A 14,857-nucleotide genomic window follows, 5' to 3' on the forward strand; every position below is an offset into this window, starting at 1 on the left:
AGTCTCTTCTAAAGTGGTTACATTTGTGAAACAGTGCTAATTGGCTAACGGAGTATAGCGTCTGCAGCGCTGTCTAAGTGTGCAGCATGTGCGCCCGAGTCATGGATTTCCGGATCTCAACCTGAGACGGTATAACACCGTTTTTCTCCCAGAGACGCCAGCCAAAAGCAGAGTTCTGGACGTGAGCCTGGTACCGCGTAACGATGCTTTGTCACTAGAGCGGACCAATGGCATCCACAGCATCCAGGGTGTATACACTGCAATAAGCACACGTCTTGAAAAATCCCTTTCCACCGGTCTGCTTTTGGCTTCAAAATTTAACAACAGAAATGTTATTTAAAAAAAAAGGTCAGCAATAAAAGCTAAATAATTGTTGTATGCAAACCGGTCTATTTTCATCTAACGTAAGGCTAGCTGCACTTACGAGCTAGATGAATTGGGCTGAAATGGTGCCTGCGATGCCAGTGTAAACTACTAATAAGACGCGTTAGCCCCTTGCTAACGGATCTGACCCTTTAGCCGAGCGGATAGTGATGTCGCCTTGGGGTGCAGTACACCCCGTATCGAATCCCGCACCGGGCAACAAAGTAACCGGTTACACCTGAGTAACACCAACCCACTTTGTGGTATCTTGTCGTGTGGAATCCGCACTGGTACATTTCTACCCATGTTGGACACAACGCGGGCTACTTGCAATGGCATTTGAACGTTCTGTGGTTTGCCAGAGCTTGGCTTCACCTCCATTGATAACAGCATCGGGGTGGTGGTGGAATTATTGATTGAGTGCCCCTTAGAAACTGTTAGTCCACCACACCACCGTTTAATAAAGAAGCAGGTTCGCATAAAACGTCGGCGAGTTGGCTCAGATCACCAGCACTTTTCTCGTGGCTCATCTTCACCATCGCGCCACCTCGGATCGGGCGTTAATGGAGTCGTCGGGCATTTCTATTTTTAAGGGCACACACTGGCCCCACACCGCCTCCGCTGCCATGCGAAATAGATGTCAGCCGCCCGTGTCGGCAGCCCCCTCCCCTCGTCTTTTCCTAGCATCCCCTGCATCCCTCCCCTCCCCTGCCCTCCCCTCCCGGCATTGCATCCCCATCCCCCACACGGCGGTTCGTCTGTGTGAAGTCTGTGTTCAGCGCCGCTGGCCCGGAGAAACGCCGTGCAGTCCGAAGAGAGAGAGAGAGCGAGAGAGAGAGGGGGGTTTGCGACGTTGCGCGACAGAAGGGACAACGGAGAGCGAGAGAGGACGCGTAGATTCGGCTATCTCTTCCTTCCACCGAGTGTCTTCGGTAAGTCTTGTTTCAAAACTGCATACGTATCGGTTCGCTGGTTGATCTTGTTTTCGCTCTCTCTCCCCCCTCCCCTGTCTTTTTTCTCTCCGTATCCTTTCAATTGTCCTCCGCGGTGGCTACGGCGGCTAGCTACCTCGTTAGCTAACCCGAGCTAGCTTCGATAGGGGGAGAATCGCACCGGAGCTTGTCGTCGCTCGGATTCGGGGGGAAAAAGAATAAAAAAAAGTATGTGTGCCGGCGCCCCCCGCTAGTTAGCAAGATAAGCTGCCATTATCCGTTTTAGCCCGGTCGTACCTACCGGGAGAGGGGAGGGAGGGAGGAGGGGGGAGGTTGTTTTATTGTCACCCGAAAATGTCTCCAGCTAGCTTGCTAATTAACCGTTTTGGGTAGCGTGTGCCGATGGATGCGGGGATGCTACAAGCGGGTTAGCGTCTCTCTCTCTCCCCCTCTCTCCCCCTCTCTCTCTCGCTGGCTAAACACAACGAGCTAAGCTACTGTCAGAATTACGTGACCCGCCGAGACCCCCCGATTCGGGGGGGGGGGGTGCTTTGGAAAACTCGATAGCTATCGGTGGCTAATGTGCAGCTATCTCGCCCGCTGGCATCCGCGGAGTTGCTGCTCGCAAATCGGTGGATTTTCAAAATGGTGTCGGGAAGCCTGCGTTTTGAGCGTGACCATTTTTTTTGTCCGACCGTGCGGGGCTGTTTCGGCGTTACTCGCCATCTCTGGAATGCGGCGCGGTGCCTGGCGAACGTCACCCGCCGACGGGTGCGTGCGGGTTATAAACGCAGCCTCGCGGACTTTTTTTACACGTCCAATTTTGGCTTGTCCGCGCGAGTCGTCACGGTAGCCGCGATCATGTCGCAGTAGCCGAGTTCGGTACGCGGGTGAGGACGCGCGCGTGGGGGGACTGGTCGCCGCGGAGACACGGCTCGAGAAAAGGTGTCACGCTGACGCGCACGTTGTCGAAGCGCCACGTTTAGTGCCAAAAAAATGGGTCGAGAGTATGATTGGCTTTTTTTTTTTTTGACCTCACTTTTCACCATTGTCTCCTCAGGGATTAATCACCTGCTTTAGTCGCTGGTCGCTAATCCTCGATTAATTCCGGACGCTGTTACGGTAAACGGGATTTCGGAGGCAGCGCATCGCTACAGCGCCTCATAACGCCATTATCCCATTGCAACACCGAGGCTGACACGCATACTCTGTGCAACGCATTTCATATCAGCCCAGGGCATTTGATTGTTTCCGGGTTTGCTGGTCGACTGTTGCTGTACATTTGCAAGTATTTCCCATATGAATCGGTAACTGTCTGTGTTTTCCTCCTTTTCTATCAGGTAATTTACTAATCACTTTGGGTAAAAATCTGGCCTGTAAATGGGGTCTGTTGACTTCATGGGTTAAGTCCTTAACCAGTGGGATCTGTTCTCTTAAAATATGATAGGAGTGAACTCTATATGATCCATGTTGATACAAGCCTAATAAAGAGAGCGGTAACATCAATATTAAGGCCACATTTTAGATGTATAATGATTGAAACAAATGGTTTATGCATGCTCAACAATCCAGGTAAGGAAAGCACCGAAAGTTGAATCGGTTCATCTGGACACAGTGTTAAGTGAGAGAAACGTTTCATCGCTCGTCTAAGTGACTTCTTCAGTCTCAATTGACAGCAGGTATCCCCACCCTTATAAACAATACTGGCATAACAACGGAAAACAACAATTGGTATCATGTGCACATTACCGTGACCATTAACTAGCGTTACAACGGCCATGTGTACTATTCACAGAGGGTTAGGGAATAGTTGCAATCGCAGCATTTTAAAATGATGTTCGAAAGGGGAAATGCTATTGACAGAATTTTGTACCATAGATTATACCCAAGGGAAGTTACGCCTAGTTTGTGTGGTTTACCTAAAATACATAAACAGGATGTGCCATTAACGGTAGTTGTTAGCAAGATTAACTTAGTGACCTATAACATCTCTTAAGTTTCTGGCATCTACTCTTAACCTGTTGGTAGGCAGTAATGAACGTCACATTCAGAACACTGGGTTTTGTGGATAAGGTGAGGGACATCATTATGGAGGGGGGTGAAACAATGGTCTCTTATGATGTTACATCTCTTCATGTGCATTGCTGTTGATGAAGCAGTGAGGTAGTTCGTATTAAATTACAAAACAACCCCACCCTTAACAATAGGACACCCTTAACACTGACTAAGTGTGTCTGCTCCGAAGCGGTGTCTTCAGTCCACGTACTTCACATAGAGGGGTCAGTACTACAGGCAGAAGCATGGCTGTGCTATGGGTTCCCCAGTTTCACCTATAGTGGCCAACTTGTATATGGAGGAAGTGAAAAAGAGGGCTCTGATGTCCTATCCAGGGAAAGCACCACTTTGCCATTGGTTCAGATTTGTGGACGATACCTGGGTTAAAATTACATTTCAGGATGTACCACCGACCACGTTAACTCTGTGGACAACCACATCAATTCACCAGGGAGGATATGAAAACTGACAGATTAGTTTCAGACTGTGAAATTGCAATGCGTGATGGGGGACATTGGATTGTTGATGTTTATCGTAAACCAACGCATACTGATCAGTACTGAAGGTTTGACTCTCATCATCCAATGGAGAACAAAGTAAGAGTCATCAGGACGCTGTACCACCAAGCTGAAAACATCCACACCAACACAGTGGCCGGGGAAGGGGAGCAATCCCATATTAAACAGGCCCTGGTTAAGTGTGGTTATCCTAACTGGGCGGTTATCAAAGCCAGGAAGATGCCCAAACAGTGCAAGGACAACAGCTGTATAAGCGTAAACCAGTGGTGATTCCGTATGTGGAGGGAGTGTCAGAACAGATGAGATGCATATTTTCGTCTCGGTTGCTTTCAAACCCCAAAACATGCTGTGGCAGAAATTGGTTTACCCCAAGGATCGGGTCCCCCGGCACAGTCTGAGCAATATGGGGTACACTGTTAAGTGCGCGGAGGATTGCCATGACTTGTACATTGGGGAAACTAAACAGACGCTGGCCAAGAGGATGGCACAACACAGGAGAGCTAACACGTCAGGCCAGGACTCTGTAGTCTACACCCATCTACAGGTCAGTGGCCACTCTTTCAAGGATGAGGATGTGCACATCCTTGATAGGGAGGAACGCTGGTTTGAATGGTGAGTCAAAGAGGGTATCTATGTTAAGAGGGAACGACCATCCCTGAATGCAAACGTTCCCCAATCCTCTGTGAATAGTACACATGGTTGTTTTAACCCTAGTTAACGGACACGGTAATTTTCATTAATTGTCAGGTCAATTTGCCTATGAAACCCATCGCTGGTTTCGGTCGATATGCCACTGTATTGTTTATAAGGGTGGGGATACCTGCAGTCAGATGAGACCGAAGAGGTCACTTGAATGAGTGATGAAACGTTTCTCTCTCAATAAGCGTTGTGTCCAAATGAACTGACTCAACTTTCTGTAATTGAAACAAATCGTTTGCTTAAAAGTTTAGAGGCCATCTTTAGTAAGGCTACTAAAATCATTTTTGGAGCACAAAATAAGACGCATATTTAACTGGTGTATTCTTGTTAGAATACCGGTCAGAATATTTTCATTGTTATCTTTAATTATTATCATGCGTCCCCCCTGCTTACACAGAGACCTTGCTGGGATGCCAGAGAACACGGTTGAATGGGGCTTTTAGTTTGGGTCAAGATCAGTCTCTTGTTGTTGAATGGTGGGCTGGACAATGCAGCCATAAAACTGTCAGGGGAGGAGAAAGCCAGAGTCAATTAATGTTACGAGAGCCCACAGTTTACGGACCGCTGTCTGTCCAGCACGTTCTTTTCCATATGGCTTATTTGCTTAATGAGTTACTCATCACAGATCGATGAGTCAAATGCTTACTTACGGCTGACAGCCTCCAGATTCAGCGTCCTCCGGCCCCCAGTATGCGCAGTGCATGCCCAGCATTTTTTAAAGACAAAAGCAAATGTGACTGTTTGGATGATTTGATCTCTAGGACAGCAAGTAATGTCAAACAAGATGGGTGTAGTAGTTTAAAGAGAGCGCCGCTAAATTTTATCATCACCATCTGCGTTCACTATGCCTCGTTTATTCAGCATCAGTCATTATCAGGATAGCTAATAGATGTACGGAATGAATACCGAAGTAAGAATTAAGAATTAAACTGCTTGTTGCATCCACAGTATACTAGACTGAAAATGGTCACACGGACCTAATGGTGGTTTTGGTGTATTACTTTCAACACTGTCCCCCATTGGCAGAGATATAGAAAAAAGTTACGCCGAACCGGTGATGCCACTCTGATGTAAAACAATAAATTAGGGAATAATTTTCAGCTGATTATTCTTCTCACAGCATTACACTGTTGAAAATTAAAGTCAGTTTGACACTATGTTGCAAATGAAGCATGCTTTGAAATAATGGACGGAGCAGCTCAAAGAAAAGCTGCAAACATTTTTTTTTATCTTTGTTTGCAGGAAGAACGCGCTGTTGTGGAACCATCATTCCATCTGTAGAGTCGCTGTAGTGTCTAGCTTTAGTCGAGGGGATCGCTTGTTTTCTTTGTCTCAGCTAGATTGATCTGTTCATATCTGAATGTTATTAGGAAGGCTCTTCCCTTTCACTATCAAGTCAAAGCTGGGCTGCAACATACGGTGGGTTGTCATGTGCTTTTAAGAGCACTTCTTGGTGAAATGTCAAGGTTTTTCTTTCGATTTGCATTGTTGGATTAATGTTGCATTTAGCTATGCAGTGTAATTTCAGCTTTATCAGATAGCATGGTGTTGATATTTCCCATCTCACCGCTGCAAATAAATTCAACGTGCTTTAGATTGTCAAGCCGAACATACACCAGTGTAGAAGCAATGCGTTTAGTCGAATGATGCTACCGGGATGGCTCGAAAGAGTTGGGTAATTGGCTGGATATAATTGGGGAGAAAAAGGGGGGAAAATCCAAAAAAAAGAAAAGAAATGGAGCATCCTTGTTGATGGTCGTCAACTGGCACCGGTTTGTTCTGGCCTTCAGTTTAAAAAAGGTCTGCACTTTATCCAGTGAAGTGAGTCATCAGCTCAGTCAAAGAGGATGCTAGACTCTTAACATGTACATGAAGAAACCCCTCGTTAGTTTTTTCTGCATATGTCATTGTTTGGTGTTTGGTCTTTGATCTAAAAGTATTTGAATCTGTGATGTGCGTTTGTGAAAATGTGAGTGTATGTCTGCATTAAGTTTGTGTGTCATTTTGTGTTTGTGCGTGGTTTTGTGTGCATGCAGACAATGGCAGGTGAGGGTGTTGCAGAGCAAGGTGTCAGGGAGAATAGAGAACTAAGATAAAAGGTAGTGCATTAAAGTGATCCCTCGAGATCAAGTCTTGACACACACACACACACACACACCCAACTGTCAGTCATATGTGGTGTATGTGTTGTGTTTGTGTGCAAGTGTTTATGCACATTCATTTGTGTCTGCACTGCATGTTGTTTTTACACAACGAAACCCTGGTAACACGTTGAAGCAGGTTGGCAATATGAACACAATTTTAATGCAACAGAACTGTTAGGCTACATGCTGTTATGTGTGGTCAGAGTATATAGGCCTTTTTTCTTTTTTGTTTTTACAGCCTGCAAACATACACATTGATTTTTGTTCTTTTCAGAAGACCCTGCTTCTATTGCAGACCATATTCCTTCAAAATATTGATTGTGTGTCGTGGGCTTAACAGCCAAGTCTCTAATGCCTTCAGCCGGCGGTCTATGAGTGTGTGTCTTTTATCACTGAACAAGTTATTACAGAAGATGAATTTGTTGATACTGGCTGTCTAGATAGGGCTTTCTAGCTTCTTTTTTTTGTATTATTGTTATTGCACTATTTGTATTAGGCAATCAGAACACAAAAGCATTAGCAAAAAGCAAAAGAAGGATTTTCTACTTCTGGACTTTTTCATGGGAAAAATCAATTAAGATTGTCTTATTTGATGTAGAAACCATTAGTTTATTTTTTTTATGCAACGCACCCCCCCCCCACCCAAAAAAAATTAAGGTTTAGCAAAAGTATCGTAGAGATATTATTAAAATTCAGTTTAACAATCTTATTTTGTCTCAAACTAATGTAATTTGGGCTTTGTCAAGCAGTATAGCTGGGAATCAGCAGGTATATCCCAATTTAATATTACAAACATTTTATTTCCAATTCAATGCGTTTTGTTTTTTGTTTTTTTTCAAATATCTCTATATGTAAACATTTTTAAGACTATCCCCTCTTCTCTTTAGTAAAATGTGAAAATGGCAATAATCCAGAGAAAATGTATCGTAAAATGCACGTGTTGTGTTCCAAAAGCTAAAGACTAGAGTATTCTTCCCTGCATAAACATACCAATTTGGATTCAGGCATTCAGAGAAATAGAGATTATTACATCAAGCCTTCCCACAGCATGTAGGCCTTTTTAACTTTGCTGTGATATTGCGATTCCAGGGAAGTGTTGCAATATTAAAATCATCATGGCTTAGTATCACGGTTTTGCCATTAATTGACCCCATCCCCCCACCCCACCGCTATCCGGCAGCCTATTACCTTTTGCTCTTCCATCCCCTTGGGTTAGCGTGACATTTCAAAACATTCAGTAGTATTAGTGAATGCACCTTGCTTTAAGCAGTCACTCATTTGGTGTATCTTGGAGTCTTCTGCTTTGTAGAAATACGTCTCTCAATCAAATATATACAGCAGACTAGTGGGCCAGTGATGCACCAGGACCATGTTTTCTTTGCCAGTACAGAGTGCACGACCTTGTTGATACCACGCACTGATCCGACTCTGCTCATTTAATAACTGTACAGCCTACTAACCACTTCCTATGGAGGCACTTGACTTGAGAGTCTCTGGGCTACTTTCAATTAAATTTGGATTTGATTTTGAAGTCTTCAGTTGCATTATAATTGATTCCTGATGCATCTCAATATCTGATTTCAATACATAGGCCTGATTATATTTTCTTTTGCACTGTTTAACTGCATGATACATGGGAAAATATAGTTTAACTTGTGATTCATGATCAAAAGAATTTAGCCAAGATGTAAACATTCATCACTGTGGAAATCGATGCGTCACATGCAAGTGGCCATTCTTTGATATGGAGTGTGTGCATCACCATACTGGTAAAATGACATTAATAATAATAATAATCACTACATTTATATAGCACTTTTCTAGACACCCACAGCGCTGGATAAGGAATGTTGTATGTTGGTTCAATAGTATGGACATACACCCTGAGCCTTGGTTCTCCGCAACAGAGTACAGGTGCAAGTCTTTAGCCTCAAAAATAGTAATGGACCGCAATTTGCCTTTTAAGAGTTGTTTAAGTGTTTGGCAGCTAAAGAACGGTCTTATTTTCCTTCAGCTCCAGGTGAAAGCATAAATTACACTTGAGCTGCAGCAAACCCCTGCGCCAAAATATGAAACCGTTATTCTTCTGTAACCATCCATCCCTCCATTATCCAAACCGCTTATCCTTACTGAAGGTCGTCGCGGGGATGCTGGAGCCTATCCCAGCAGTCATTGGGTGGCAGGCGGGGAGACACTCTGGACAGGCCACCAGACCATCACAGGGCCGACACATACACACACACACACACACACACACACCAAGGGACATTTTATTACGGCCGATTCACCTGACATACATGTCTTTGGACTGTGGGAGGAAACCGGAGCACCCGGAGGAAACCCCACGCAGACATGGGGAGAACATGCGAACTCCACACAGAGGACGACCCTCAAGGTTGGACTACTCCGGGGCTCGAACCTAGGACCTTCTTCTCTGTGAGGCGACCGTGCTAACCACTGTGCCACCGTGCCCGCCCCTCATTTGTAACCATGTGTAAATGTACGTTTGTCACTTGTCCCCAGGTTAACAGTAAAGACTCTTGTCACTCAGAATGGAATTGTAGGACTAATTGCCTATCACAAGAAACAGATCCTGAACAACTGAGGTCATTGGACTTATTTTAAAAAACGATTTATAATTGACAGACTTGCCGCTTGTTTATTTATCTAATCGCTATTAAGATCTGTTGAAGCTTTGTTTTAAAGTCTGCCAATACTTTAAAACAGCAATGCCCTTCAAGTTGTCCGCCGCACTGTCTGCATGGTCTGTACTGAAACACAAACGAGTCTTCCTTGAATCTGGATTAGTAGCCATTGACCACAGCAGGGAATAAATATTTTATAACTGGATAAGGATATTTATCTCACAGAATGGGCTCTTTGTGGAAGTTGATAATACCCTCAGCACAATATTGTCGCATAATCCAGGGATTGAGACCCATGAGGTGTGTGACTGATGAGATGACTTAGGAAGGAGATAAGAGAGCGGAGGCAGGCAGCCCAGAGAAGAGGGGAGATGCTTTCCCTCGGTGCCTGGTGCTGTCCTAGATCTAAAATAAGCCAGGAGCAGCGTGGAGCCAGTCGCTGCAGGGCAGGCCTGATAGGAGTGTAAGGCAAGAGGGCCCCCTGATTCCTTCAGGCTTTCCTAGAGTATCCTTTGTACTTTTCTGAATTTGATTTTTGCATTTAGATGTAGGCTTGGCTTATTTTTGGGATTGCATAACCTGGTGTTAGTACCTAGCAATCCCAGAGTTCTTCTGTATGATCGACGTTGATCTTTTCCTTTGTTAGAATTAGCGGGGCTCAAATGCACTGAAAATGATTGTGTTTTCAATATGCACGTGCTGTAGATAGCGATAATTAAACATTTACTCTACAGTTTGATAATCCTAAAATTGAATTTATTGTTATAATTTGACAAGGCAGCCTTCATGAAAAAATCAGTTCACCACAGCTTGATATGAAATATGTTGACAGAAAATAGATAAAAGCAGACCTCTTTATAGTAGTGCCAGCACTGGGTTGGTTGTTGAGAATCGGTTCTGATTTGGCACCATTTCCAAATTTCAAAAAGTCGGGTATTTGTTAAGAAATGTGGGTTTTGCAGCCCACTATGCCATTAGGGATTCATATTGATCTCTGAAAACATAGTTTCAGACATGTTTGCAAAGCTAGTGAAATGCATTGAGGATTAAAATAGTCAATGGATGCTTTCAGTCAACTGCCAAGGCCTGCTGCTCTAATCTCATCATTACCAGTTACGCTGTTTGTCAATGCAGCATGTAAACCATTTAGAATCCAGGTAAGGAAATCACAGAAAATTAAATCAATTCATCTGGACACAACGTTTATTGAGAGAAATGTTTCAACACTCGTTTAAGTGATCTCGTCAGTCTCAATGGACTGCAGGCGTCCTCACCCTTATAAACAATACAGTGACATAAGGACTGAAAACAACAATTGGTTTCGTATGCAAATTGCCGTGACCATTAACTAGAGTTACAACGGCCATGTGTTCTATTCACAAAGGATTTGGGAATAGTTACATCACAGTCTACACCCATCTACAGGCCAGTGGCCACTCTTTCAAGGATGAAGGTGTGCACATCCTTGATAGGGAGGAACACTGGTTTGAACAGGGAGTCAAAGAAGCCGTCTAGTATGTGAAGAGGGAACGACCATCCCTGAACCAAGGGGAGGGGAGGCTAAGAGTACAACCTTCGCCATCTTACAATGCTGTGATTGCAACTATTCCCCAATCCTCTGTGAATAGTACACATGGCCATTGAAACTCTAGTTAATTGTCACGGCAATTTACTTATGAAACCGATCATTGTTTTTGGTCGTTATGCAGCTTTGTTGTTTATAAGGGTGGGGATGCCTGCAGTCAGTTCAGACTGAAGAGGTCACCTAGTCGAGTGATGAAACGCTTCTCTCAACAAATGTTGTGTCCGGATGAACTGATTCAACTTCCTGTGAAATGTTTTTGTTGTTTCTCCAAGTCGTCGTAAAGCCTCAGATTCAGCTAGCGCCAGCCCCGTTAGTGCCTCGCACTGATGACAACATGGCAAGATAAGACATTATAGTCATGACTATATTTCTCGTGGATATTAGTTCACACCTAAGGGCAATTTAGTATGGTGGATTCACCTGACCTGCATGTCTTTGGACTGTGGGAGGAAACCAGAGCACCCAGAGGAAACCCTAGGTGTGAAAATGTCAGCCCTGTGATGGACTGTTGGCATGTATAGGGTGTCTCCCCGCCTGCTGCCCAGTGACTCCTGGGATAGGCTCCATCATCCCCGCGACCCTTAGTAAGGATAAGCGGTTTGGATAATGAATGAATGAATATTAGTTCACATGGGAACGTCGGTGCATCTTCAGAGAGCTCCCGGTGGGGAAATCCACTTGCCATTGCGGTGATGGGCAGATGAGCGCTGAGATTGAATGAACGTCAGCAAACGATTACAAAAAAATTTTTTTTGGTGAAAGGAATATAGTCCTTTTCAATTGTTAGGTCTCCAAAAAACACAATTAATATCTTAATATTAGCAGGATATTTATTTATGTCCTGTTGTCATTTATGTGAAAATTGGCTGTGTATGAGCTATGGTTGGCATATTCTTTGACGGCAAGATTAGAATTGTAGAACACAAGCAGAGCAGTCATAATAAGGTATTTATATTCAAACATGATCCGAACAGGTAAGGGATAATGTACAGCAAACTGCTCATTGGGAAATAAACCCCGAGTGTGATGCAGGACCCCGACACGGAGACATGATTTGATTTGTACACTATCCTGCTTATTACACAGCTACTTAATAAAGAAATCGATAATTTGACAAAATATGTCCCTGTTAAGGCCTGGCAGCCTGTCCAGGGTGTCTCCCCGCCTGCTGCCCAGTGACTGCTGGGATAGGCTCCAGCATCCCCGCGACCCTGAGAGCAGGATAAGTGGTTTGGATAATGGATGGATGGATGGATTGATTTAAAAATGATTTTATTGCTTCTGCTAAAAAAAAAAAGGCTTGTTACAATGTATGGGTGGAACTAGGTCCATAGTAACGTAAACTCTGTAGCCTTCTTAAGATTAGCCTACTTAGCATTATAATTCACGTTAAACTGAACATTGCCATTGATGGTGAAGTGAGACAAGGTGAATAGGACTTCTTTAGGGATTTTGATGTTGATATTTCTGCCCTCATTCATTCTACGGTCTGTTATTCAAAAATAACAGACCGTAAAATGCCATAACTGACCAATCAGAATTGAGTATTCAACAAAGCAGTGTAATAATGAAAAAATATTTTATCAGTGTTTGTTTGTAATCAGCTTTTAAAAGACCATTGTCTGCATTTTCTGGGTATATTTTTTATCCAGGGTGCCGCCCCTAACAATGAAATGTCCCTTGCTATGAGGATTTAAAAAAAAAAACACCTTTTCGGTTCCATTCAATGCAAAAGTGGGATAACACCCACTGGTTCTGATGCATTGGCTAAAGAGCAGATGCCTGATGAGGTATTACGTGGGAGGAGAAGGTTGAGAGGGAGGTTGAAGCTCCCACTGGACATATTTCTTTCTGGAATGGTAGCTAGTTGTGTGTGTGTGTGTGTGTGTGTGTGTGTGTGTAATTTTTTTACAATTCGCCCCTCCTCCATCATTATCACCTCAGCTGATCTCCCGAGGCTGCCAGAGTCTCCCTTTATGGAGTGGAACCAACATTATTAGTGGTATCTAAAACGCACAAATACACGTATGTGTTTGTGTGTTTCGTACTTGCATCAGAAATGATATCGGACTGGACGTCAATCATGTCTGTCTGAGCGAAGTCGCACACAGAGCAGCTATATTAGCAGGAAAGCCAGCTAGCTCGTTACAGCTTGTGTTTTTGTGTCTTGGTCAAGGGCTACTGTTAAGGCCCAGACACGCAAAACCGACTAGTGGCGACAAAGGCCGACCCTTGCATCTCACGTCGCCTGCCTTCTGGGCCAAGAAGTAGTACTTGAACACACCGCAAAGACTACAGCCGACGGCCAACTAGCATGTAAGTTCTGCACTGATTTGCGAAGCTGGACAGCCAGTCAGAGTGATCTCTCCCACCGACGTGCTCTGCTGATTCAACATGCTGAATTGGCCGAAAAGCTGCCGACAGGGGTCCGACTAATGCCGATGGTGCGGGATACACCGCAAAAACTAGGGTCACAGACGCTCACCGACGGCCTGACATTGGCAAACGGCCGACCGTCAGCCTGGTGTGTCAGGGCTGTTAGTGTGGTGCGCCTTTAGGAAGCATCCCTGCCTGTGTGTTCAATTTAACAAAGCCCCTCTAACTAGTCATCTGAAGTCAGAGAACTGCAAGGTTCAGCTTCATTATGAGTTCTTGCATGAATTTTGTTGTTTCAAACACAAAAAGCTTGTTGGAAATGGCAATTATCAAATACACCCCCCCCCCAAAAAAAAATTGCACGACAGCCACTTTCCTCCCTAGGACATCATTATTGTAAGTTCAGTTCATTGCCCAAATTTGTCCATTGTTATGTCACAAATGCATCACAAAAGATGGGGTAAAACATGGTTTCTGGTGTCAGGTTTGCCTAGAGGTTTAGAGGATAACCTGTAACCACAAAATCTTCAATTGTCAACACTAATTGTCAGCTGACAACGCTAATGTCTTTATGCATGTTCGATGTCGACACTAATATGAGCAGTGATTCCCACCGTTATGAAATATACTTTGTGTATTAGTGATACTAAACAGTGCTTTCAAGAAAATCAAAGCAACGGCAAGACCTAGAGATTGCAAAAAGAATTTGACACTGGGTCTGTAACCAACTGTTTGATTAGATGGCCATCTGAAATCATCATTCCAGGAGATTTGCCCTGAGAAGCTCATTATGGAGGATTCTGTCTAAAATGTCTGTGGGGGAGAAATGGGTTCGTGTCTGACTAGCACATGTATTTATTACCAATATTTAAGATTGAATATAAATGATACAAATTTTATTATATAGCAGACCATCTTTGTGCGTGTGTGTGTGTTTGTTTGTTTGAGGCTGTTTACACCTGGCATTAACCTGCATCTTGGGTGATCCAGTCACAAGTTGACAGCTCCAAGTACGTCAATTAGAATGTGGCTCCACATACGGCTCGAGTGACCACTTGTGATCAGATCTCACTTCCCCGCTCTATCTATATATATATAAAGCAAGAGTGTACGTTTGTATGTTCGCTTAAAACTTTGTAGGACAAAAAGAAAGTTATCTTTAGAATCAGCACTTTCTCAGCATTGCACAGTTCGAAAAACCAAGTAAAAAATGTGATTTATTTGCGAAAGAGGCATTCCAACGATGCTGTGGAGCCTTTCGGCAAATCCTTCCAGTGGTCAAGGGAGGCACTACACCTAAAATTGTCAATGCTAGCCTGAAGGCACGCAACATGGTTTACCCTGAGGCGCTTGAGCACTGAGTGAGGAATACACACATTTGCAAAGAAGCTTGATGAATGGATTGAAAATTATGACATTTGATAATTTTCGTTAATAAGATTAGTTTATTCGACATTCGTTTATCACATGTATCAAATCATAAATTATCCTGCATTTTATCATCGATTGTATCGTAACGATCAGATTGTGTTCGTTGTTT

General features: G+C 43.8%; 1 protein-coding gene across 1 annotated transcript in view; it reads left to right on the forward strand.

Moving 5' to 3' along the window:
- The first annotated feature begins 1,162 nt into the window (after positions 1–1,162).
- fam168a (family with sequence similarity 168 member A) overlaps positions 1,163–14,857 on the forward strand; it is a 43,115-nt gene continuing 29,420 nt past the window's right edge. Inside the window, exon 1 of the mRNA XM_056283968.1 lies at positions 1,163–1,295. The gene's annotated coding sequence lies outside the window, so the exon portion shown is untranslated. The remainder of the gene's footprint in view (positions 1,296–14,857) is intronic.

The sequence above is a fragment of the Lampris incognitus genome, chromosome 7 (assembly GCF_029633865.1).
Source record: "Lampris incognitus isolate fLamInc1 chromosome 7, fLamInc1.hap2, whole genome shotgun sequence".
Classification (NCBI taxonomy): domain Eukaryota; kingdom Metazoa; phylum Chordata; class Actinopteri; order Lampriformes; family Lampridae; genus Lampris; species Lampris incognitus.